This window comes from Lissotriton vulgaris, chromosome 2_1, assembly GCF_964263255.1.
Source record: "Lissotriton vulgaris chromosome 2_1, aLisVul1.2, whole genome shotgun sequence".
Lineage (NCBI taxonomy): Eukaryota > Metazoa > Chordata > Amphibia > Caudata > Salamandridae > Lissotriton > Lissotriton vulgaris.
In genome coordinates, this window is record NC_141687.1 from 72,815,286 (window position 1) to 72,841,403 (window position 26,118).

Consider the following 26,118-nt stretch of genomic DNA (forward strand, 5'->3'; position numbering starts at 1 on the left):
GATCTGCCTCTCTATCTCCAAACAGCACCCTCCCTGGTGGACTTTAGAAAGAAACTCAAGACCTGGCTTTTCAATGGCAACACAGCACCCTCAGCACCCAGATAACCTTAAGAGTGATAGTGTTGCACTTTACAAATGCTAATTGATTGATTGATTGATTGTTCCACTAATAAACTTCAATGCTCTGCCAGTGACATTAATAATCAGTATTAGTTAGCTTTGCATGGTCCCGCTCTTGTATTTTGCAGAAGGACATTTTCTATGCCTCTTTTGCACATGAGGAGTAAGGGAGGCCTTGGTGTCACTTCCGCTGTTGGAGGAGGCACTCTTTCTGGGCTTCATTTGTAACAATGGAGAAAATGGCTGCCTGAGAAGACGAATCAGGTGAGGGAGCAGCGTATTCGAGGGAAACAAAAGGCAGTGGAGGCGACTGGAGCAGTGTCCGAATCTCAGCAACAACGACTGGTAAATTGAGCTGATGTGTGTGTGTAAAAGTGCAGACATGCCATATCCATGCATTTCCTGTGCTGCCCTATACCCGCCAATTATCAATCAATCAATCAATCATAACACTTGTATAGCGCGCTACTCACCCGGAAGGGTCTGAAGGCGCTTGGGGGAGGGGGGCCGCTACTGCTTGAACAGCCAGGTCTTGAGTTGTCTCATGAAGGCGAGGTGGTCCTGGGTCAGTCGAAGGTGGATGGGGAGGGAGTTCCATGTCTTGGCCACCAGCTAGGAGAAGGATCTGCCTCCGGCGGTGGCTCTTCAGATGCGTGGTACGGCGGCGAGGGCGAGGCTGGCGGACCATAGCTGGCGGGTGGGCGTGTGGAAGGTCAGGCGGTCGTTGAGGTACTTGGGGCCCAGGTTGTGGGGAGACTTGTGTGCGTGGGTGAGGAGCCTGAAGTGATCCTCTTGTTGACGGGGAGCCAGTGCAGGTTCTTCAGGTGGCCGGAGATGTTGCTGCATCGAGGGATGTCCAGGATGAGTCGGGCGGAGGCGTTCTGGATGCGTTGTAGTCTTTTCTGTAGCTTGGCTGTGGTTCCGGCATAGAGGGTGTTTCCGTAGTCCAGCTGGCTGGTGACGAGGGCCTGGGTGACCGTCTTCCTGGTTTCAATCAGGATCCATCGGAAGATCTTGCGGAGCATGCGGAGGGTGCAGGGGCGGCTCTAGGGTCAAGGTGGCCCTGGGCAGGAAGCGTAGGTAGGGGGCCCCGGAAGAGGGGGTCCGGGTGGGGCAGAGCGCGGGGGCCAGTAAAGAGGGGGGGGGGGTCAGGGTGTTTAGAAGTGGAACTGAGCCGGAGGCCGCCAAATCCCTGCCAGGGGCCGCCACACAAATATTTATCCATCCTCAGAGGATAAATATATTAAGGATATATATTGGTGTGGTGGCCCCTGGGGTTTGGTGGCCCTGTGCAGGTGCACAGCTTGCCCATGCCTAAGGCCGGCCCTGGAGGGTGTGAAACCATGAAGAGGAGACGGCGTTGACTTGTCTGGTCATCGAGAGGGAGAAGTCCAGGATGAAGCCCAGGTTGCGTGCGTGGTCTGTCGGCTTTGGGGCGGTGCCCAGGGCTGGGGGCCACCAGGAGTCGTCCCAGGCGGAGGGTGATGGTCCAAGGATGAGGAATTCCGTCTTGTCTGAGTTCAGTTTCAAGCGGCTGTTCTTCATCCACTCGGCGACGTCTTTCATCCCTTCGTGGAGGCTGGTTCTGGCGGTGTCTGGGTCTCTGGTGAGGGAGAGGATCAGCTGGATGTCGTCGGCGTTGGAGATGATGTTGAGGTTGTGGTTGCGTGCGATGGCTGCGAGAGGTCTCATGTAGACGTTGAAGAGGGTGGGGCTGAGTGATGATCCTTGCGGGATGCTGCAGATGACTTCGGTGGCCTCGGAACGAAACGGGGGGAGGCGGACTCTCTGTGTTCTTCCAGCGAGGAACGAGGTGATCCACTTTAGTGCCTTCTCTTGGATGCCGGTGTTGCTGAGGCGTTGGACTAGGGTGCGGTGGCAGACAGTGTCGAACGCGGCGGAGAGGTCCAGCAGGATGAGTGCCACTGTTTCCCCGTTGTCGAGAAGGGCTCGGATGTCGTCGGTGGCTGCGATGAGGGCGGTCTCGGTGCTGTGGTTGGCTCTGAAACCGGACTGCGAGGGGTCGAGGGATCCATTCGTCTCGAGGAAGGCGGCAAGCTGTCTGTTGGCGATCTTCTCGATGACTTTGGCAGGAAAAGGGAGGAGCAAGATGGGGCGGAAGTTTTTGAGGTCGGTGGGGTCCGCTGTAGGTTTCTTCAGTAGGGCGCTGAGCTCGGCATGCTTCCAGCTCTCCAGGAAGGTGGCGGTGTCGAAGGAGGTGTTGATGACATCTCGGAGGTGGGGTGTGATGGTGGAGTCGGCCTTGTTGAAGACGTGGTGGGGCAGGGGTCAGTCGGAGATCCGGAGTGGATGGTGTTCATCGTGCGGGCTGTGTCTTCGGTGGTCACTGCGGGCCAGGTGCGGAGGGTGGCGGTGGGGTGCGTTGGTTCGACGGTTGGGTGCGAGGATGGTGCGCCGAAGCTGTTGTGGATGTCGGAAATCTTGCGGTGGAAGAATGAGGCGAGGGAGGGGCAGAGATCTTGTGAAGGGGTGATGTCGTTGTTGCAGGTGCTGGGGTTGGAGAACTCCTTGACGATGCTGAAGAGTTCCTTGCTGTCGTGGATGTTGTTGTCCAGTCGATCCTTCAGTGATTTCTTCATGGTGGTGCGGATGAGCTGGTGGTGCTTGCGGGTCGCGTGTTTGAGGGCGGTCATGTTGTCAGCGGTCCGGTCGAGGAGCCAGGCTTTCTCGAGGGTGCGGCAGGTCTTCTTGGAGTCCTTGAGTTCGTCGGTGAACCACGGGGCCATCTTGCTTCTGGGTTTGCTGGGAGGGTTCTTCAGTGGTGCGAGGTCGTCGGCGCAGGCGGTCAGCCACTGCCTGAAGTTGTGGGCTGATTCGTTGGGGTCCGGTGTGCTGGCAGGTGGGTTCTGGCTGAGGGAGGTGGTGAGCTGGTCGGCGGTGATCTTGCTCCAGCTTCTGTGAGGAACCTGTTGCGGGTGGTGGTAGGTAGTGGTTTTTCTGAACAACATTTTTCAGCTTGACTGTACAAAAGGCTATTGGCAAGTTGAAAACCCGGTGGGTTTGATATTCCCAGATTACATTGCTGATGTTCAAAAACGGAGGGCATCATATTCTACAGTGAAGCAGAGACTCTGGCAGATGGGGCTTATATATGCGCTGATTTTTCCAGCTAAACTTAAAGTCATGGATGATGATAAGGTGCTTATTTTTTTAACAGCTCATGAGGCCTAGGACTGGTTGGAATCTAAATAGGAGCATCCACCTTCAAACCGACTGGATAATGAGGAGGGCTGGACACTGGCACGGAATCAGCACTGATCGCTCTACAACTCTTGCTCTCACCCTTTTCGGAAGCAGGCAGCGAACGAAAGAGACCAAGTGGTGGCTGCACTGGAGCGAGTGGGATCCCCTGGCTCTAGCATCGGGACTGATGCCCTGGATCCCTTCTAGACGAGATGCCGGAAACTGCTGAGGGGTGTCCCGAGGTCACCCCGATGACAGCTGATTTTCTCTGAAAACTTTGTTGTACTCATATCCCACCCCCCTTTTTCTGGATGTAAGAAAGGGGGAATGCTATTTATGTAATGATTGATTCAGATTATACTGCTGTGATTTTGCCATGCCATGGTGTTGGGGCGAGGTGGATTATGCACTAGTGGGGGACTAAATGACACTGTGGTTCTTCTTGTTACATACTATGGTTGCCACGTAGTACTCCACACCGTCCTCAGGACTTTTTCTTTGTCTGTTCTATACACTTTGTAGGGTTTGTAGCCAGATGATGCACAGTTGTGCGGTGGCCTGGGAAAGGGAGCTTTAGGGTATTGTTTGCATTCGGGTACACATATGTGTGTGGTTCCACGTGTTGGTACCTCCTCTTTGGCTTCTACAAATGGGGCCATTACACAGATGTAGGTTTATTTGCCCATGGTACTGTAGGGATTTAGACTCCTCATGTGGGACGTGAGAGACATTGTCTCATGTTAAGCAACACAGGATTTATGCTTACTTAAGGAGGGGCAAGGTACATTTTTCATATCTCCAAGAGATACACCTTACAGTACACAATTAAGTATTCGAGCTAGGTGATGGGAGTATTGGAGTGGGAGGCCCCAGTGGTCCCTTTTACAGCATTCCACATTAAAATAGATCCAAAAGGTCGCTTTGCTGTGGTGGGAGGGGAATTTCAATGGGTTGCCATTAACTCTAGATGAGGTAAATGCCCGACCATGGTACAGGCGGCCATCTTTATGACCATGGTGCCCACCCTGTCAATGGATCTGAGGGCCTCCATGCTTTGGTGCGAGGACTATAATGGGATCTTAGATTTGGCGGTGGACATATCCACCCCCTCAACCTACTGTGGCTTAAATCATTTTCTGTCTCTCAGTACCTGAACACCTGGGCTCACAACAACAAGTGAGGGAACTCCGACAACTTTTACACCCATCTGATAGGGAGTACTCCCATTACTCAATGCTACATATGCTGCAGCCTAGACTGGACATGATCTCTGCCTGACACAAATTGGTAATTGTGTGAACGCAAGCAGAATATCTGGAAAGTACCATATCGCACCACAATCCCTTGTTGATCTCACTTGAGTGGGGCAGGTCCAGGCAGAAGATCCCTACTTGGTGCTAGCCCACCACTGCTTTAGACAATGTGGGTTTGAGGTGCCAGCTTGGTGAAGCCATAGACCAGCACTTCCAGGATAATGAAGGGATTGTCTCCGGGCACTCTGGTTGAATGGGCTGCATTCAAAGTGGTTATATGTGAGGTGTGTTTGAATACAGTGTAGGTTGGGGATTGAATGTGGAAGTATTGGATGCTGAGGTCCATCTTGGGAGGCTAGAGAGGGAATGTTTGACCGACCACAGTAGGTCATGCAACATGCAGTCATGTTGGCCTTGTTGAGAGAACACAGAGTACCGGTTGACAGGTTATCCATATTTTATCTAAAGGTCTATCTACAGCATCAACATGAACATGGGGATAAGGCAGACCAACTATTGGCATGGTTGTTACATTCAGAGACCCCCAGATGCCAAGTATTGTGCTCCAACTCCAGACGGGGTGGGTGGTTGACATTAATGGGGCTTGAGAGGAAAATTAAAGTGGGCTGTACAGGAAATCCACAGTGGTAGGATCGACGGAGGACTCCGTGTATTTGGCACACATAGACACTCCCAGGGTGGGACACCTCCATTTGTAGGAATTGGACAGTCCTACTACTCTGGAAGAAGTGGAAGGGACGATAGCGGAGATAGCCCGTGAGAAGGTACCACACAGATGGTTTTCCGGTTGTATTCTATGTGCATTGCCAAGCCCAGTTGGCCCATCGGTTGACCTTGTTAGCCTTCACGAGGGAAGCAGTGATTGTTGTCCTCCCTAAACCTGGGTGTGATCCTTTAAATGTAACATCCTATCGCCCTCTGTTCCTTCTAAACCTTGATTACAAGGTTCTTGGCAAAATCCTGGTCAATCTTCTCACAGCAGTGGTCCCCTCCTTAGTGCATTATTTATTTATTTATTTATTTTTTACATTTTTAAAGCGCACTGTTACCCGAAGGTGTCCTGGCGCTGAGCGATCACTAGTATGCATGAGCAGAGGAGTTAGTGTGTAAAGAGCCATGTCTTAAGGGCTCTCCTAAATGACAGCAGATCAGGAATCTGTCTAAGGCTCAACGGCAGCGCATTCCATGCCTTCGCAGCTCCGAGACCAAAAAGGTTTTATCCCTGGGCGCAACACATTCATTATTCTGCGGAGGTTATTCCCAATAATGGATTGGGTGAAGCGCACATGGACAGTGGGTTAGGTCGCCTCGCTTGACATTGAAAAGACGTTTGACACCTTGGAATGGCACTATCTTGTGGTGGTTTTCACACACATAAGGTTTGAACAGCCCTTCTTTAGATGGGTGACGTGACTGTATAGCGGGCAGGTCGCTTGGGTACACACAGGGAAAGTGATACCAGACCCATTTCCATTGACTAGAGGCGCGAAGGGGGCATGCCTTCTATCACCATTATTGTTTGCCCTGGCGATTGTATCCTTAGCGTGTACACTGCAGGACCGCACAGTGCAATGGGATCTCGTGGTACTGGAAAGTCCCCAGAACATATCCCTATATGCGGATGATGCACTGATTTACTTGAGAGCAGACCACACTGAGCTCCCGGGGTTTATGACTTTGCTGGAATCTATTAGGCTGATGTCGGGACTCCGTATTAATTAGGATAAGTCCTGCTTGTTTCCTCTGATGCCAAAACCTGATGATCAGAGAGATGCATTAGCGTGCATGGAGCTGGCCTGGCAGTTTGACTGCATCAAGTACCTGGGGGTGCAGGTCTATCACGAGACAGCTGCCCTTATGGAGGGGAACTTGGGGAAGGTGGTGACCTACGTTCAGCGTTCTCGCCCGTTTTGGACCCAGTTACCACTGTCGGTGGTGAGCAGGATTGACTTTGCCAAGATTTTGGTACTGCCCAGTTTTTATATTTCTTTGCAGCCCTCCTGCTGCTTATATGGAAGGTTGCTGGTTATATGGAAGGTTTTCTTTAAGGATTTAAGGGGCATTTTGACATGTTTGATATGGGGAGGCAGCCGGTGTGGGTGGCTCTTAGTAAGTTATTTGCCCTCTTGGAAGAGGGGGTCTCAGTGCCCCTGAGTACGAGCTCTATTATGCTATGACTCAATTGCAGTGGCTGATGCAATGGATGGTTGGTATTCCGCCACTCGAATGGGGGGCCATTCTGGATGAACTAGCTGGACGACCCCTCTTGAACAGACCATTGGATACTGTTCCCACACGGGACACGGACAGCTTATTATTGTGAACAGCTCTATATGTGTGGAGGCAGTATGCGTGCGATGATATGCGGAACATACCCTATGCACCTAGTCTACCGATATGGACGATACTGAAATGTGCAGGTCCAAAGGCAACATATCACGTTAGGGACTGGGAAGATGCAGGGATTGCATCCTGGGTGGATGCGGTGTTCAAGGAGGGATTCTGTGCTTTTGATATATTAGGACAAGACCAAAGGCTAGGTCCTAAAGAGTTCTTACTGTACTCAGCCCTTTAGGTTGTAATGCTTAGACCGTGGAGATCTGTCTGGGAAATCCCCCTATAGCGTCGCCATTAGAGGCGGTACTGAGCGTGGAAATTCTAACAAGGCCATCAAACGCTGTCTGTTTCCGCTGGATCCTGTTTGGTGCTTACTCGATGTAGGCCATGTCACTAAGAAAACCAAGGGTTTGCTGCGGTTCCAAAATCTGACACTGATTTTGACCAAACGTTGCATTACGATGACCTGGAAGTCAGCGTTGGCACCCACACTGAAGCATTGGCAGACTGATATAAGTAAATGGGCGCTGGCTGGACTACCGATCCATAGACGGTCAGCACAAGGGGTGATAAAAGAGTCCTTCTGGTGTGCTGGGACACTTACCTGGAGAAGTTAAAAGCGAATACGGATGGTCGCCCTCCTTGAGGTCATTGTCGCTGGCCCTGTGCAGGCATTGATATGGGGGACCACAGACAGGTCACGATGCTACTGACCATTTACACAGATCAACAAGGGATTGGGTGTTCTTGTCTACTGACTAGATCTGTGGAGACATCTGTGAGCTCGCTGTCTATGAGAAACTCCGGCAACGGCTCGGTGACACGCGGGGAATGCAGAAGATATAGGTTGCAGGGGTAGGTTCAGATTAGTCACACGTACACACACACACACACACGCAGTTTAAAGGGAAAGAGGGGGTTGATTTTATTTTGGATTGCCACGTTTTGTATTGTTGATATTGAGATGTAAATGTCCTTGCAGCAACTGCCTATTTTTTGGTGCAATGAAGCTGCATCTGTTTGTGGTTGGCGAGTGCTGCACGTCATCCTGATCGGGTACCTTGGTCCTCTCGTGACACAGGGTCTCGGTGGGGGGTAAGGGGGTGCTCTGTATTAGAAGGTATTACGAACAAATACGATTGGAATGTATCTGACTTACTTCCTCCGACATGTAGTGTTGTTACTTTAAGCCAGATGTGGTTCGGTTACACCTGCAAATAAAGTAAAAATGCAATAAAGATATTTGAAAAATAAAAACGTTGTTGGTTACTGCTTTAACACATGCCTGCCCATAATCATTCAATGTTGTTACACAGCTTTGACTAATACATCATGTGCAGCTGAACCACAGCACACAGGTGTGAGAAGTTCACTCACCTACTTATGGTCTTTCAAGTAGGAACCCCCATTTTCTTTGCTTGTATTCGGGCCCGTGGAACCTTGGATGCTAAACTTATCCCAAAATGTTCTCTCTGGTGCAGCGCTGTTCAACGATACACGTACTTCACAGCTGGAAACAAACCAGCACACATTCATGTAGGTGACACAGGGAAAGATGTGCACAAGGTCCAAACACCAGGCCTTGATCGCAACCTTAGCTGCACAGGGTATATGAAGTTTGGCATAAGGATCACTTACGCTGGTTTGGAAATTTACCTGAAAAATGGTCATGAGGCTCAGTGTTGAATAGAGAGAAAATGATTTTACAATGCAGATAAAATTAACTTGCATTGTGCAGGAAAATTTACACCGGGAAAGGTGAAGGTAATGTGGGAAACATTGCAAACTCACACGATTTCGCTGTTGTGGGCGTGTTTCAGGGCCGGAGCCCATCCTTCCTGAAGAGAGACACTGAACAGAATGTAATAGAACCAGCGTTTGATAAAGTAAGGTGTGCTTGGATAAACAGTGGAGACTGACTTATTATTACTGTGAACTTCTCTGTATTTCATACCTCTTTATTTCTCTTACCATAAATTTTTCTATTGCGGTTCCCCTTCCATCCCCCCTTTTTTTCCCTTTCTTCCCTCTTTCTTTCTCTCTTCCTTCCCCACAAAATGAAAAGTTATAAAAGCATTTTTTCTTTGTATAGCGTTTTCCCCTTTTTGGCCTTTCTTATTTATTGGCACATTATTCTCCACAATTATTTTAATTCCTATTGCTCTTTATTTGTGCTATTGTACTGATGTTTTACATTGTTTTCTTCAACTGAATAAAGCATTTCAAACTCAAAAAACCAAAACAGTGGAGACTGACAAGTCTGGTTTTGCAATATGTTTAAACACACTGTTCACATGGAACATGGGATTTATTAAAATACAAGACACTGTCTGTAACTCAATAACAGTTCTATGTGGAGCCTAAGGGCGACTAAGCAACTTTTGCAACAAATATTGCCATCGACCCAGGAACCCTAGTAGCCAGACACTAAGGCAAGCTCCCCTCATTGACAAGTGACATTTTTAAGTTTCAAATTTCAGGGGTAAGGATGTGGAAAACTCTTCTCGCTCTCTGCTCGTCCTCTGGTTCATTTATTTATTAAGTTTATTTGTAGAGCTTAAAATAGCGCGAATTTGTCCCAAAGGCATCAGAGCGCTGCACATTGTTTACATAGTAGCAATTATGTCGTTTACATAATACATATTACAGTATACTTATTTACAGGCAAAATGGCGGTACATTGGCAAAACATAAAAAGGTGTATGGATCAGTAGTTCATACATTTTTGAGGTAGACACAGTTTCTAACTATATAAATTGTTTTAGCAGTGCATAGTTGCGGTACATATTGTGGTAGGCATAAAGACATACTGGCAGTGGGTAGGCGAAATGTTAAAGCTTTTCTGAGGTAGAATCAGCTTATGATATTGCTTTCACAGCGTATAGTATCACCACTTACTTGGGTAGGCATAAGGACATAGTGGCATTATGTAAGCAAAATAAATGAAGGTATTAGGATCCGTTGCTGATATAAGATTGAGGTAGCAACAGCATAAATGTATATGTAAAGATTTTAACAATACTTAGATACATTTGCATAGGATTACATGGAGAGTAAGTAAAAAGAGGACGAAAGATTAACTTTGGGCTGTGGCGTGCGTACGCGAAATACATAAAGGCCTTAGGATCAGTAGCTGAAACATTGTTGAGGTAGACCACAACATATGTGTGTGTGTGTGTGTGTGTGTGTGTCTAAATATATATATATATATATATATATATATATATATATATATATATATATATATATATATATATATATATATATATATGCTGGGCAGGCAAAATGTGTCTGACATTAACAGCTGACAATAAAGTGAACTGAAGCAAAACGACACGGCGTCGACTTTCCTTGTTTGGAAAAATTGGTTTATATTTCAGACCAAGTTTCGGAGGTCCGTAACGCCGACACGCCCTTTGGTATGGAGGTGGCGGGTTATCTGAAGCAAAATTTTAACAATACATAGATACATTTGCACAGATTAACTGGGGAATAAGTAGATATAGATCAGACAAGGAATTGAGAGTATCATGCTAATAGTCGGACTGGGCAGCATTGAAGCAACTTTCTGTATAGATGGACTTAGGCTTCGGTGTGAATGTAAGGCAGGTTTGTAGCACCAGTAAAGCATTTTCTGCGGCCCTGCACCATGTTTGCTTCTCTTTCAAGGCCAAGGACAAAGGGTGCTGCTGCCTCGGATATCAGCCCTTCTCTGCCTCAATGCACAGAATACAATCAAGTCAAAAATGGACACTGAATAAACCAAAGAGTGTCTATTACATATAGAAAGAGTGGCACCTGATCTCACACCACCTGACCACTCAGTTTTAAAGTTGCTTCAAAATGTAGGTGGACCCCACCATACAAAATTGCTTGCACAGTTCCCTGGCTTCAAGTGACCTGTCACAGTGATAGGTGTGAGCCCCCACAGAATGCTGGGGTAGTATGGGGAATGAGTTCTGTGAGCGGCATGTTGGGGTGGGCATTATCGGATGGTGGGTGCCCGGCTCCGCTCACTGTGAACTTAAATAAAATACACCTGCAACTTCTCGGGGAGTGACATGTCTTTAAACAGTGATTTGGATACCGACAAATACTGTCCACTCATGAACTGATGCTGGGTCCTGGATTCGTGTTCAAAGCAGGACACAGTACGTTGGCATGAGCAGGCGGCCCCTGCAGCTTTGCCCATGCCCTTGACCAAAGATCTCTACCCTCCAGGCTACCTGGTTAGGGAAAGTGAAAGAAGAGTCCTCCACTTCCCACTCTAATTGTTTGTAATTTCAGTCTAGATATAAATATTTGGTTTTACAATGGTGTCTGGGGTGTGGAAGGGGTGCAGCTCTGGGGGATGGGTAAGAGAAAGGGAGACGGCAGCTCAGACCACCACAAAACCCTGTTGGGCACTGTCCTCAGGCATTCAATGCACACAGAGGGACGACTTCACCGAACGGGTTGTACTTTACATACACACGGACACCGGGTTCATTTATACTTCTGAGTACTTTGAAGAGAGGTAGGACGAGGAGCTGGATTGTAGCCCAGTCAGTGCTGTTTGCTCAGAAACAGAGCATGGTGAGTTAGGCCCATGAAAGAGTGACCATAAGCCAGGAGGATTGATGTTTTGGACTAATAAAGGAAACTGGGTTCAGTTAAGGAAGTGGAAAGCCCTGATAAAGTTTAAGGATGAAACACAGTGGCGGCTCCTCATCTGAGGTGGAGGGCCGTTCCCCGGCTCGCCCCTCTTCTTTTCAGCAGTGGAAAAAAAGGAAAAATGTTCTGTGCCGAGCCAGTTTTGGGGGCGGGCGGGTTTGTCTCACAGCCAGCAAGGGGAGGAGTGGTTCATGCACTTGAGTGAGCGTGACGGTTTGGCCAGGCGTCTTAGGAGGGCCAAAAAGCATTGCACACTTTGCATGATCTGCACAGGGCTGAAATGCACATCCTGGGGGGAGAACATGCACAGCCCTCCAGTCCCTCCCTGAGCCCCGAACCATAGCGCTCAGACCAATCACGAAGCTGCTGTCATGGTGACAGCAACGTCGGGATTGGCTTAGGGGAGCCTGGGTGCTTTCTGAGTTGAGACGGTGCTGGAGGAGAGACCGAGAGACTATGGATTTTTATTTTCACATCTCTATAACCCGCCCTCCCACCCCCACCCCCACCCCCCCCCCCTTTCTCCCCCACACGCCTCTATTGTGTACCAGCTGCCACTGGCCACTGCACATATTGGCTAACAACTGGCTATACTGTGTCCGTCCGTCAGTCCGCCGGCCGCCTGGCTGTCTCTCTGTCTGTCTATATATCTGTCTGTCAGCAGTCATCCCACTCATTGGCTCTAATAGCAAAGATTAAACCTGTTTTATAATTGTTTGTTATCTTAATCTGATATAAAGGGCTCATATGTGGAATGGAGAAAAGTTGCTTTACTTAAATGTGGCTTGCTTGCCTTGAGCAAAAACTTCTACCCTCTTCTGCATACGCGTCTATTTGTTTTTTCGTGTCACTCTGGCCTCCTGCCTGACTCACCCTCTGGCGTTCGTTAATAAGTGGGTGAAGGTCCATTGAACTGATCTAAGCACAGAGATTCATTTTCTCCATGTTCTTATTTATATGGCACAATACATTCCACTGGCGGTTGCTCCTTCAGATTCAGCTTTTCCTGCAGCAATTGGAGGTTTCCAGTCGTAATTAAGCCCAACCTCCTGGTAAAACTATCCCGAGGGGGCCTGGCCCGGGAACAATTGATAAAACGCCTGGTCCGGGCAGCCTGCAGCCTGCCAGACTGCGTTCGACCAGACCACTCTGCACCTGTGGAGGGGGTGCGTGGCTCACCGTATCAGTAACACGGGGCTTACAATAAACAGAGGCCTGTTTAATTAGAATACGGAAGAGGTGAGTCCGGCAGCCGGACAGGAGGGGAGCACGTGAGCCCAGGGGGTCCCCTCCCCGCCGGGACCGAGAGCAGGGCAGGGGAGAGCACATTAAACCTGGGCAGCAGCGCTGAGGCCTGGACGACACCATCTGTTCCCCCACCTGGTAAACCCATTCATTCACCGCCTCCCGGCCCATCGCAGTCTGAGCAGCAAACAGCAGCACAACGCGTCTGGGCAAACACCTGCTGGCCGGGAAGTGAAATCCCATTAAAACAGCGACTTCCGCCCGGCTGATGGTAATTTAAACTAAAGGGGGCAATAACAGCAACATGTGGAAGGAAACTTATCAGGAGGAAGCATTTTCCGGCCCCAAACAAAAACGGGATATTTCTTCCATATAAACCGCATGGGAAAACAGGCCTGTTGGTTCTCTCCTGCAGCCGGAACAAAAACAGAATGCCTGCAGGGCTTTTTTTAATCCTTTCTTAATTAATGTCTGCAACTCTTGATTCTTTAATGCCTTCACCATTTTAACTTTTTTATTGGTTTTTTTTTTTAGTTTCTACCTAGAGTAATTTGAAATACTACAACAGCGCACACCTGCGGAAAAATGAGAAACCGTTCCATGAATAGTGAATGTCTATTTTGTATTTGTTAGGTTGTCTTGTTTCAGGTTGCTTTTGGAAGAAAGCGTGCTGTCCACATTACACCACATCTGTTAACTTTGAGTATTTATGCTTATTTCAAAGCGACCACGGCATGAATCAGGTGGCACCTCTGGGTACGTCGAAACCAGGCGGCCGAATACAACGGTCGGCGCCCTGGTTCAATGAGGACCTGCGTACGGCCAAGGCGGCATGTAAACGCGCCGAAAGGAAATGGAGGATCGCATACTCTATGCAGGCCAAAAACTGTTATACTGACTGCAGACGTGCCTATCACATGTTGATTAGGAAAGCTAAATCATCATATTATTGCAATAAAATCGAGGAAGCTAAGCAATCCACCAAGGAGCTTTTCTCTATTTACAAAACTATTGCAGTAGGAAAATCCGTCTCAGCACCAGAAAAATTTTGCACTACGGAGGGCTGTAACCGTATTGCGGAGCACTTTGCTACCAAGGTCTCCAATATATATAACTCTTTCCCCCAGAGGACAGATAGTGGCACTGCCCTCTTGGATTTTCCTAGAAGGGAAGGGGAACATCGGCTTACCGGGTTTGTTACCCCCTCCACTACGGAGCTTCTTCGTATTTGTGGATCTATTAAATCCGGTTCCCCCAGAGACCCGACCACCCCCAATCGGCTCAAGGACAGCCTGCCAGTGCTAGAGCCTTATGTGCGTCAGCTCTTGGACACTTCCTTTGAGTCGCAAGTGGTCCCGAAGGCCTGGAAACAGGCAGTGGTACTCCCCCTGCAAAAAAAGGCAAATGTTAGCTTTGAAAAATTGGAGAATCTCCGTCCCATTTCCCTTCTCCCCTACATGGCGAAGGTGGCGGAAAAAATAGCCAATATACAACTTATGCAGTTCGTGGAGAGGGCTTCGCTTCTCCACGACTCGCAATTTGGCTTCCGTCCCCGTCACTCGACGGAGTCTGCTCTCCTCGTGGCGGTGGAGGCACTCAGACAGGGAGTTGACGAGGGCCAGACGATGGCACTGATCCTCTTAGACTTAAGCGCAGCATTCGACACTGTAGCACATTCCACCTTGCTACAGTGTCTGAATGGAGGTGGGGTGACAGGAGCTGCGCTTGGGTGGATTAAGTCCTTCCTCTCTGAGAGGTGCTTTCAGGTCAGACTAGGTGAGTGTTACTCTAGGGAGATTGAGCTGGGCCAGGGCGTCCCACAGGGTTCGTCCCTGAGCCCAACCCTATTCAACATTTATGTCTCCCCCCTAGCGGCCATTGTGGAGGGCTATGGCCTCCGTCTGGTGTCCTACGCCGATGACACGCAATTGGTCATCTCCCTTTCGCGCGCGCCCGGTCTTGCGGCAGACATTTTCAGGAACTGCATGAATGATCTCGCTGCCTGGATGTCTGCCAACTGTTTGAAGTTGAACGGGAGCAAGACCGAGGTGCTCGTGGTGGGGGGTGTACCGTCGGCGTGGTCGTCGGCGTGGTGGCCACCGTGTTTGGGGGAAGCTCCTGCACCTTGCCATGAGGCTAGGAATTTGGGCGTGTGGCTCGATAGGGACCTCACCTTTGGCCCTCATGTCGGTCGGGTGGTGGGGGTATGCTTCAGTGTTCTGAGAACCCTTAGGAAAGTTTTAGATCTGCTTCCTATCTCAGCGCGTAAGACGCTGGTGCATGCCCTGGTCACCTCCCGACTTGATTATGGGAATCTACTTTATCTGGGGGCCATCGGCAGGGTCACTGGTCGTCTGCAGGTTCTCCAAAACGCGGCAGCACGGCTGGTCCTCAGACTCCCTAGGAGGGCATCTGCCAAGCCAGCCCTGCGAGCGCTCCATTGGCTCCCTATTGAGAGGAGAGTGCAGTTTAAGGCCCTTGCCACCTGCCATCGTATTCTGAATGGCAAGGCACCTCTCCCGCTTCAAAGCCTTATAGCTTACTACGAGCCTACACGCAGCCTTCGGTCCTCACAGACCGGGCTGCTAAAAGTACCTAGAATTGCTAAAGCCCGCATGGGAGGCAGATCCTTCAGATACCTTGCCCCCAAATGTTGGAATAATCTGCCGCTGGAACTTCGGCTTGAATCTTCCGAAACCCAGTTTAGGAAAAAACTTAAAACTTATTTGTTTCAGTAGGTAGCTTGGTTGGGAGGAGGGGGGACAGCTACTCCACTTGCCATAGCGCGGGGACACGCCAGTGGCGTAACCAGGCGCTTAATAAATCTCCAATAATAATAATAATAATGAATGCTTTGTACTAAAATTGCTGGAATAAAGTTATGAAAGAGCATCGTTGGATTATTTTATAAGACTGGAGGCTCAATAATGACTAAAAGTTTTTTACTGAAATTTAACAGCCGAGACAAAACATACATGGAAAAAACCCAACATGGATTCCCTCTATTTCTAACATAGGTTTAACAACAGCAGAGTATAAGGCCTTGTTGGTCAGTTTCAGATTTTGCCAAAGTAATTTGTGCAATTTTGGGAATTTAAACATTTCCAAAATTATAGCATTATCCATAATTACGATTTGCGAGAAAAATCTGCAGCGAACACGTAGGAACAGCAGCACACACGTGGCTGTTTTCACAGTGCTTTTACTTAAATCCGTCCTTGTGCAAAAAACTGACGCGAGAATGCATTACATTCATCATTTATGTCATTGTGCTGGAATTTGGCCTAATTACACCTAAGCAAGTTGCGTGAATTTTGATAATTCCCTCCATACTATGCTTTCAGGCTCAGTGACCTCACAATGAGCACTATGACATCATCGCCAGTCATATAAATCTTGCAGCCACAGTGCACACTTCCTCTTCTTTGCTGCTTCCTCCTTGCACTTTCTTATGTTTGTTCTGATATTGGGAATACGTTTCAATTATAAAACCTTTTTAAGTGGAAACTCCTCAGCCTTGTTTAATTGGGGCGAAGCCTGTGTCATGCCATTCGCATGTCTTGTCTCGTATCTTTTTCCTATTGTTTTTAGTGTTGATTAAGTCGAGGTTTAGTGTCAGTTTGTCCTTGTCGAACCTGAGTGACTACAGACAGCTTGCTTGAGAAGCCTTAAAAAACAGCCTTTCAGCTCTGGGACACGTAGCTGAAGTTTTTTTCATTTTCTGCCCTGGTAGACGCGTACCTGTCTTCAGAGATGATGCGCGCTTCTTGGGAAACAACCATTACATCACGGTTATTTCAAGGCATGCCATTGCAACGCGGTTGTTTTAACGCATTCCATTACAACGCGCTTATCACACTGCAGATACCATTACAACGTGTTTCCATTTCAACGCAAACGTTTCCCACGCATATGCCTTTACCATTCATGCCTATCCAGCAAATTTTGTTGTAAAGGCTTGAGCGGTGAAGATATATGCATTTTAAATGTAAGTATTAGGTAAGTATGGGTTTTTAGCGTTTAGGGTGGGTATGGGTTTTTAGGTGGCAAGGGTATTTTTAGGGTTGGTATGGGTTTTTGGGTGGCAAAGGTATTTTCAGGGTCTACGGTGGGTATGGATTTTTGGGTGGCAAGTGTATTTTTAGTGTATAGGGTGGGTATGGGTTTTTGGGTGGCAATGGTCATTTTAGGGTTAAGGTTATGTATGTGTTTTTGGCTGGTAAGGGTATTTTAAGGGTTTAGGGTGGGTATGAGGTTTTGGGTGACGAGGGTATTTTTCGGCGTTTAGGATGGGTAGGTTTTTTTTTGGTAGGAAGTGTATTTGTAGGGGGGAATAGGTTTCTGGGTTTCAAGGGAAATATAGGGTTTAGGGTTCGTATGGGATTTTGGGGGCAAGGGCATTTTTATGGTTTAGGGAGGGTATGAGATTTTGGGTGGCAAGTGCAATTTTAGGGTTAAGGGTTGGTATAAGTTTTTGGGTGGCAAGAGTATTTTTAGGGTTTAGGGAGGGTATTGGTTTTTGGGTTGCGAGGTTTATGGATTTATATATATATATATATATATATATATATATATATATATATATATATATATATATATATATACTATGTGTGTGAGTGTATATATACACACACACACATTAATAAACAATGTGTGTGAAAAAATATACATAATATATAAATATATATATATATATATATATATATATATATATATATATATATATATATATATATATAAAAGGTGAGTTTACTTACCTGTAATTTTAAAACAAAACATATGCTGTTACCATGCATGCCTTAAGCATGAATATGTAAGTATTGTATGGCTAAATATATATATATTTTTTCACACCAAAAAACCCAAAGGTTACAGGGACGTTATAGTTAGGCTGACATTTGACTCCTACAAAAACAGAGAAATTCAGCAGTTTTTAGTTAGCTGAACTTAATATAACTCTCTCCCCTGCAATGCACTGCTTATGGCCACACATATTATACCACTCATGACATGGTCAATGAAATCACCGATGACATCACGGATGACATCTCGAATGACATCACTGATGATATCATCCAGTGACTGAGTTAAAACATTTTTTTTATAAATGATAAATATATATACTAAAGGTGTTGTTAAAAGGTGGGAAGCAACCAATAAACAAAGATCCTTAAGTATTGCCCGGCGGTGTCGCCTCTTTAACCCACAAAATATTAATCAATGAAGAGGCAGGCGCTGGAGACTGGAAGGCAGGAAACAAGGGTTTATTCTCTCTGGAGGAGAACACATCAGTTCTGACAGCAAGTATCGTCACGAGGTGCTCTAACCGCATCTCTGAGGCCTGGCCTCTTATACACAGGTTTATGATCTTTATTGCAGGTAACACATTCTTGCAATGCTTTGAAGTATGAAAGGACATCCTCGGAATCTCCCCTTCAGGCCCGTTCCCACACACATTCACAGTTGAAGTCCCCACCCCGGTCACAACAGGTGATGATTATCGCGCAGCTGGACATTCCGCCGATTCACGGAATGTGTGGGGTTGATCGGATCTCATAGGATGGGGGCTTTGATCAATTCGAGGGTCCTTTAATGGGGGAAGCTTCCTACTGTACGGGTGGGGGCAATAAACAGTATCCGCAGGGCCAGGTGGCGGCCTGGGAACGAGGAAGACAAACGGGCACACAGGAAAAGGGGGTTTGTATCAAAGGACCTGGGACCATGAAAGGAATGAAGGGAGGTGTCGCGCTGGGAACAGGATGGGATTCCGAGGCAGAGCTGCGCTGAAGAGGGGTTTATGACCCAAGGCATGTGAGAGCGGGGGGGTTGTCAGCGTGCGGGGGGTGCCTGCGAGGTTTAGGAGAGAGAGAGAGACGCGCTGGCTATCAGCGAGGGGCAGGGAGGCCATGGTGCTCAAAATGGCTGCCGCTTACGTGCACGAATGGGCTCAAAAAGAGCAAGATGGCGCCGATAATGTTGACGTTTGCAGCCTAACTTTTAACAGTCCTCCCTTTTCAACATATCTAGCCAACTTGCCTACTCAATGTCAATCTTCATCAAATTCCTAACCTCGGCATCATATAATGCTCCCATGCGTTCGTTTCCAAAGTCCAGTCTTAGGGCAAATACAATTTGTACATAATGAACACAGAGGTGGCAGACATTGAATTCCTAAGCATAGACCGCATATTACAACTACAGGAATCAGGATAATGGTGAACAGTCTCCAGCCCCAGTTCTTAACGGTGTTCCAGAACCAACCACCAAGTGACCATTCTTCCTGTTCCTGGTGGACTTCTGAAGAGAGTCTGTGAAGATGTTCGATGGCTTTGTACACTGAGGGTGAGTTGTCCGGTATGTATGTACAGCAGCTGGACCCAATAATGCGGCATGCTCCACCACGGTCCGCAAGAACCACATCTAGGACAAGGCGGTTCTGGAGGGCCACCAAGCGGACCGCTTGAAGCTCGGCGGTGTTGTTAGCAAGGATACCAGCTGTGATGTTCATTGTTGTCTCAACTGCCTGAGTCAGATGTCGGATGGCACGGCTGTATGCCATCGGGCCCCAGAGGGGAACAAGTCCCTTCATAGCATCGAGGAACTGCGCTCCTGTTGAGTCGGCTTGTTCAATGTCCTTGGCTCGTTTTTGTCTATGATGATTCGCTGGAGCCACATAAGTCGGAGGAAGGATGAAGGAGATGAAACAAGTGCCCCCCCAGCCTTTGGGGAGCCAGGTGTAAGCCTTTGTGCCGCAGACGAAATACATGTTTGGGGACGACACAAAGGAAGGTGGATCAGTGGAGTCCAAAGTTCTGGTAAAACGGCAAGCACTGCGGCCTACCAGCTGTGTCCCAAGCCCTTCTATGCACATGTGGCCTGTGACGTTGATGACTGACAGGGCCACAGTCAGAGTGGCAGCCGTTCGTTTCCGCAGGTAGGAGAAGGTGGGTCTGGTTGGATTGTTGAACACCTGCATTTCAATTCGTTCTTTAGCAGGGATGTCCATGTGGATTGAGTCGTTGGAGGTCTGCGGGCAGAAGTGTGTCTTTGTTTTGTTTCGCCAGACCCCGTGGAAGAAATGCGTTACGGTTTTGCTGGAGGTGGCATTGTCCTTATAGCTTTCTTGCAGGAGGATCAGCCAAGCAAGGCAGGAGCCATGAACTGAGAAGGGTGAAGGGATGAATGGTATCGAGTGTCCAGTGGCGTGGGGTAGCAACCCACAGATCCAACAGTTGGTGGCATTGGTGGCGAGATTGTGCTGGTGAAGTAGCTGTACGAAAGAGTTATTCCAAAACTCCTTTCGCCTCTCTCTGAGTTGAGGAGAGAGCGAAATCAGATAATGTTCCTTCATGGTGGTAGGCTGAGCAGTGGTCAGGAATGTTTCGTGAGCAGGTGCATTTTCTTCCATAATCCAGAGTGTGGTCATGAGGAGAAAGCAGAAAAGGATTGTGATGAAGAGTGCAATTGTCTTTGAGCTGTGGAGTCTGTCTGTTCTTGGGTTTCTGTAGTGGGTATTTCCTGTTGCTTCCATCATCTTCTTATTTGGCGCTTCCATCATCTTCTTATCTGGCGCTTCCATCATCTTCAAGGTGCTCGGTAGCGGGCAGAACCACAGACTTCGTTTAGCTTCTCTCCGGGTGACCCTTGGTGGTGTTTAGGTCACCGTTCTGAGATTTAACTTAGTCCGTGGTCTACTTAGCCGAAGCTCCCTCCTTTCGACGCAGGAAATACCCTTCTCTGGATGGCACAGTGGGATCAGAGAATTTTGAAAGTTCAAGTGCTTCGGTATCAGGATTGCAGGTTAGTGACGGTCGGTCTTTGTTCAGGAGCTCTTCTTGGTTGTCGATGCTTTCTGTTGTGGTCAAGGTCGAGGAGACCTTCTTGCAGTGGTGTGCGTGCGGCCAGTGCCGTTTCCCCTCCACACGAAGAGCCGTCCGGGTGGTGATTAACACTTGCCAGGGGCCCGTCCACCGGGGTTCCAAACTCTTCGACCGCTGCAAATTTCGGATCAGCACGAAATCCCCGGGTTGGATGGTGTGACCCGGACCCCTGGAAGCATCGGGGATGGCTTGCTGCACCTGCTGATGAATGACAGACAGAGTTTCAGTCAATTTATACAGATAATCAGACATTAGGACGTCCGGGACGTCATGAATGGAAGTTGGTTTCGGTGCAGACCAGACACTCATGGAACGACCGAAAACAACCTCATAAGGTGTCAAGTGATGTTTGGTGGGGGTGGAACGCATCGATAGCAATGCCAGTGGGAGGGCGTCTGGCCATTTCAGACCCGTGGTAGCCACTATCTTGGCCAGTTTGAGCTTTAGTGTGGCATTGTGTCGCTCAACAAGTCCAGCAGACTGGGGGTGGAAGACTGCGTGGAACTTCTGCTTGATGCCCAGCCCCTTTAAGATGAGCTGGATGACTTCGGCTATGAAGTGGGGGCCATTGTCGCTCCATAAAATACGACAAAGGCCGTAACGGGGGAAAAACTCCTTTAACAGTACTTTTGCAGTGGCCATAGCAGTGTTGTCACGGTTTGGTATGCTTCCACCCATTTGCTAAATGTGCATACCACAACAAGTACATATTTCAGGCCTTGGCATCCGTCTAGCTGGATGTAGTCCATCTGCAGGACTTCAAACGGGTGATTTGGGACCCCAAACCCTCCCCGGGGTACTACAGTTCCTTTCCCGGGGTTGTGTTGCAGGCATATCAAGCATTGTTGGACCAGACGTTTGGCGGAGTCTGTGATTTTATCATTGTGCCAAACTCTGGAGACAAGTTCAATCATGGGGGCTGATCCTATGTGGGCAGGGGAGTGTGCGATAGTCAGTATGGGAATCAGGTACGAGTCAGGTAGCAACCATTTGTTTGTGTCTTTTGTCTGCCAGCAGCCTTCGTCATCTTTTAATCCCACCCGTGTCCATTCAGTCAGTTCGTGTTGTGTGCTAGCCATTTGAATGTCTCTAATAGTGTCCCTAGCGTCAGTCCATTTTTCTGCTTGTGACCTGGTCACGTACATATGTGTTGTCGTCCTATTTTCAGCTGTCGTTCGGGCAGTGATGTCGGCTAGTGCATTTCCCTGTCCAATAATGTCTGTCACCTTTTTGTGTGCCTGGCATTTGACGACTGCAAGCTTTTTGGGGAGAAGGACAGCTTCGATCAAGGCGGAGACTGGATCCCCGTGCAAAATGGGGGTGCCGTGTGAGGTCAAGAATCCCCTTTCCCTCCAAAGGAGCCCAAAATGGTGAACCACCCCGAAGGCGTACTGGCTGTCGGTGTAAATGTTCGCTGTGGTTCCTGCTGCTAGAATGCAGGCTCGTGTCAGGGCAATCAGTTCCGCTGCCTGGGCAGATCGTTGCGTGATGCGGGCTGTCTCGACTACAGTTCGAGCCGTGGTGACTGCATAGGCAGCTGAAGTGGTGCCATCAGGGAGTTTGATGCAAGAACCGTCCACCCACAGCTCTCCGTCAGGGTCAGGAAAAGCCGTGTCTCTGAGGTCAACCCTACTTCTAGTCTGTTCGTCCGTAAGAGTCACGCAGTCATGTACAGGGTGCACATTGGGATCGTTCTCTGGTAAAGGTAACAGAGTTGCCGGGTTCAGTGTGGTGCATCTTTTCAGGGTGATATGGAGTGCAAGCAAAGTCAGTTCGTATCCAGTCAGTCGTGCACTCGTCAGGTGTTGCGTCTTGGTTTGGTTCAGGAGGGTGTCAACTGCATGGGGTACCAGTACCGTGAGGGAATTCGAGAGCATGATCCCCTCACTCTGTCGGATAGAGATTGCAGCAGCAGCTACAGCTCGAAGGCAGGCAGGCAAGGCTCTGGTTACAGGGTCAAGAGTGGCAGAGAAGTAAGCGCACGGTCGTTGCTTTGGGCCAATGGACTGGGTCAGGACAGATAAAGCGCACCCCTCCCTTTCGTGAGTGTAAAGGGAGAAGGGCTTTGTGTAATCGGGGGTACCTAGGACAGGGGCCGAACAAAGGGCATCTCGTAGTTCCGTGAAGGAGGTTTGACACTCAGGGGTCCAAGGGAGTGGGAAGGGGACGTCTTTAGCTAGCAGAGAAAGCAGCGGTTTCACAATGAGGCTAAAGTTTGGTAACCACTGTCGGCAGAAGGAGGTGAGGCCTAGTAGGGAGCGAACCTGTTTCTGAGTCTTAGGGACAGGAGTTTCGAGAATGGTTTGGATCCGGTCGGGAGTGAGTTTCCTTCCGTCTTTGGACAAAAGGTGGCCTAAGTAAGTGACCTGGGGTTGGCAGAATTGCAACTTCTTCTTGGAGACCTTGTGGCCATTTTCCGCAAGGAAGTGCAGGAGTTGAATGGTGACTGTAACTGCTAATGGAGTGGTGTTGGCTGCCAAAAGGATGTCATCGACGTATTGCACTAACACCACTCCATCGGGTAACTGGACTTGATCCAGTTGTCTCTTGAGGGCCTGGCTGTAGATGCTAGGGCTTTCTGTGTACCCCTGGGGTGCTCGGCAGAACCTATATGAGCGGGCTTTTAGGGTGAAGCCGAAGAGATATCGGCTGTCTGGGTGGATGGGGATGGAAAAGAATGCGTTTTTGAGGTCAATGACAGTGAAGGTGGTGGCAGTAGAAGGAATCAAAGTCAGGATGGTGGTGATGTCTGAGACCACGGGGTACTGGGGTACCACCACTTTGTTGATCTCTCGAAGGTCAATGATAAAGCGGTATGCTTTCTCATCTCTCTCTCCCTGTTTCTTGATGATGGGCAAGATAGGGCTGTTGCAAACGTTGCTAACCACTTCCTCTACCACTCCTGCGTCTATCAGTGACTGAATAATCTTTACCAATGCCTTCTCGCCCTCCGGCGATATCCGATATTGTGGAAGTTTTGGGAGTGTTGCGTCTGGTCGGACAGTAATGTGCACTGGGTCAATCATCATGCGCCCTACGTCCGAATCCGTCTTGGCCCACAGATACGGAGGCAGAGTGTCAAGTAGGGATGTGTCAGCGTCGGTGATGGAAAACATGCGTCGGGGAGGGCAATGTTTAAGCAGAACGGGGTTGTCATAAAGGAAAACTCGAACTCCGTCTTGAGAACATCTAATTGTCGCTCGGAAGTGTTTCAATAAGTCAAGTCCCATAATGGCGTCAGGGCTATTGGAGGAAAGCAAAAATGTGGTGTCAGTGGTGTTGTTTTCTAAGTCGAAGAGGATCGGGGCGGACAAAGGGTTAGTGGAGGGCGTTCCATCGAAACCTGTCGATGTTATAAGTGAGCCAGACAAGGGTGCCCTTGGAATCAGTCGTTTAGATAACGCACTACGTGTTGCGCCAGTGTCTACCAGAAATGGAGACTTTGTACCCAAGACCTTAGCAGTGACGTAAGGGCCTTGCTGGTCAACATAGAGCTCGACTGGATCCCTCCCTTGCCCTTGGCAGTCCTATGCAAAGTCGTGGGCGTCATCGTAGTCAGATTGCTGGCATTGGTTCTGTCTGGGTCGATCAAATGTATTTGGTCTGCCTGATCTGTCGTTAGTCGTGTCATTTGGGGGCCCTCGCTGCTGTCCCTTATTTCTCGGTCCACTTGCTATGTCCTTGGGGTCTTTGTTTCTGATTATTTCCAAAAGAACCGGGCACTGGGATTTCCAATGGCCAGTTCCTTTACAGAAAGCACACTGGTCCTCTCTAATGTCTGTACGTCCAATGTGGGGAGTCAAAGTGCGGTCCTTGGGAGGTGCAGTCTTAGGGACGTTCGTCTGATAGTTTCCCCGGTATTGGTCTTGTCCTATAGTCACCCCTTGCATTTGTGCAATCATCACCCTCTCTTTCAAGTCCTTCTTCTTTTTCTCTGTTGCTCTATCGTTTTCATTTTTCTGATGTTCATAATATTGGGCCATCTGGAGGATAGCCGTAGGTTTGGAGGCTGCCCAACTACTCTCGCTGGCCTGCAGTTTCTGGGAGACCTCTGGTGACAGACCCTTAACATAATTCTGGACAAACAGATGGTGTCCGGTTGCAGTGGTCATGTCCTGGCCGCTGTAATCGGAGAACACCGTTTCAAACCGGGAGAAGTAGTCCGATACATCCTCCTGGGGTTTCTGGCGACAGGCCGTTACTATCGACCAGTCCACTTTCTTTTCTGGAATCAGGGTTTTTAATTTCTGTACGATTTTATCTGGGAGGTCTAAAATGGATTTCAAAGGCTTTTGTCCAGGTTCTCGTTGTTTATCAATGCCATCGAGTTGTGACCAGGTATGTCCAAAGAGCTCAAGGTGGTCGACTTTCCGGATTTGCTTCCACACATCAGCTGGTAGACATAACCCGAAAAACAAGTCGATGTCAGCCAGGGTCATAATCGTTGAACCTAGGGCTGTATCCAATTCAGTATAGAAGGCAGTGGGGTTTTTACGTAGGTCAGGCAGAGATTTCCGGAATGTCAGAATCTCTTGCCGGTCCCATGGCTGGTAGACCCAGTTGTACACTACCCTTCCTTTTGCATCTTTGGGGTTTGCATCATCGTTAATCCCTTCACCTCGTGGAGGAACCCAGTAAGGGGCAGCCTCTCGTATCGGCATCATGGCGTTAGATTGCTCAGTTTTTGGTTCGGTCGCTACGGAGGTCGTGGGTTTAGTTCCCGATTCTTGTTCAGTGAGGTGGCGGAAAACCTCAAGCGTACGCATAAGGAGGTCCGTCACATCACACTCGCCCTCATCCCCGATATCGACCTTCCGGTACAGAGTCGTTAGGCTCTCGGGACCTTTGTCTCGATATCGGTCCTCGTATGCGTTCAAGACATGGTAACACAGTCGTACGGTAAAATGTCGTCTGTGACTCCCTGTATACGAGTTAAACATATCCGTGATGTACTCTTCATCTTCCTTCCTTTCTACCAGTGTCCTTGCTATCTTGTCAATCCCTCCTCGCTCATCTTTGCTTAGTCTGCTTGTTCTTGCAGAACCAACCCTTCGGGTCTCAGGGTCGCCTAAAGTTGTCGTTTGCATAGTATCTAATACAAGGAGTTCGGCCGGCACAGAGGCCATGGGGGCCGAAGCTGTGGCGCTACTCTTGTTTGTACCTGGGGGTGGTGGGTGCTGTGCTAAGGGTTGGGAAGGGGCATATGGAGGGGGCATGTAGATGATCGGAGGACCTAACAGCAGATCATCGTTGGCTCGTTGTTTCGAGGGTAATTCAGGGTAGAGCGTGGAGGACGTTCTAACCGGACACTGGCTTGATGTTTCCATTTCTAGTTTCTGTTTGGCTTCCTCTCTTTCCTTTATCTCTTCTTCTAGTTTCTGAGCAGCTAGGTGGGCTGCTTTTCG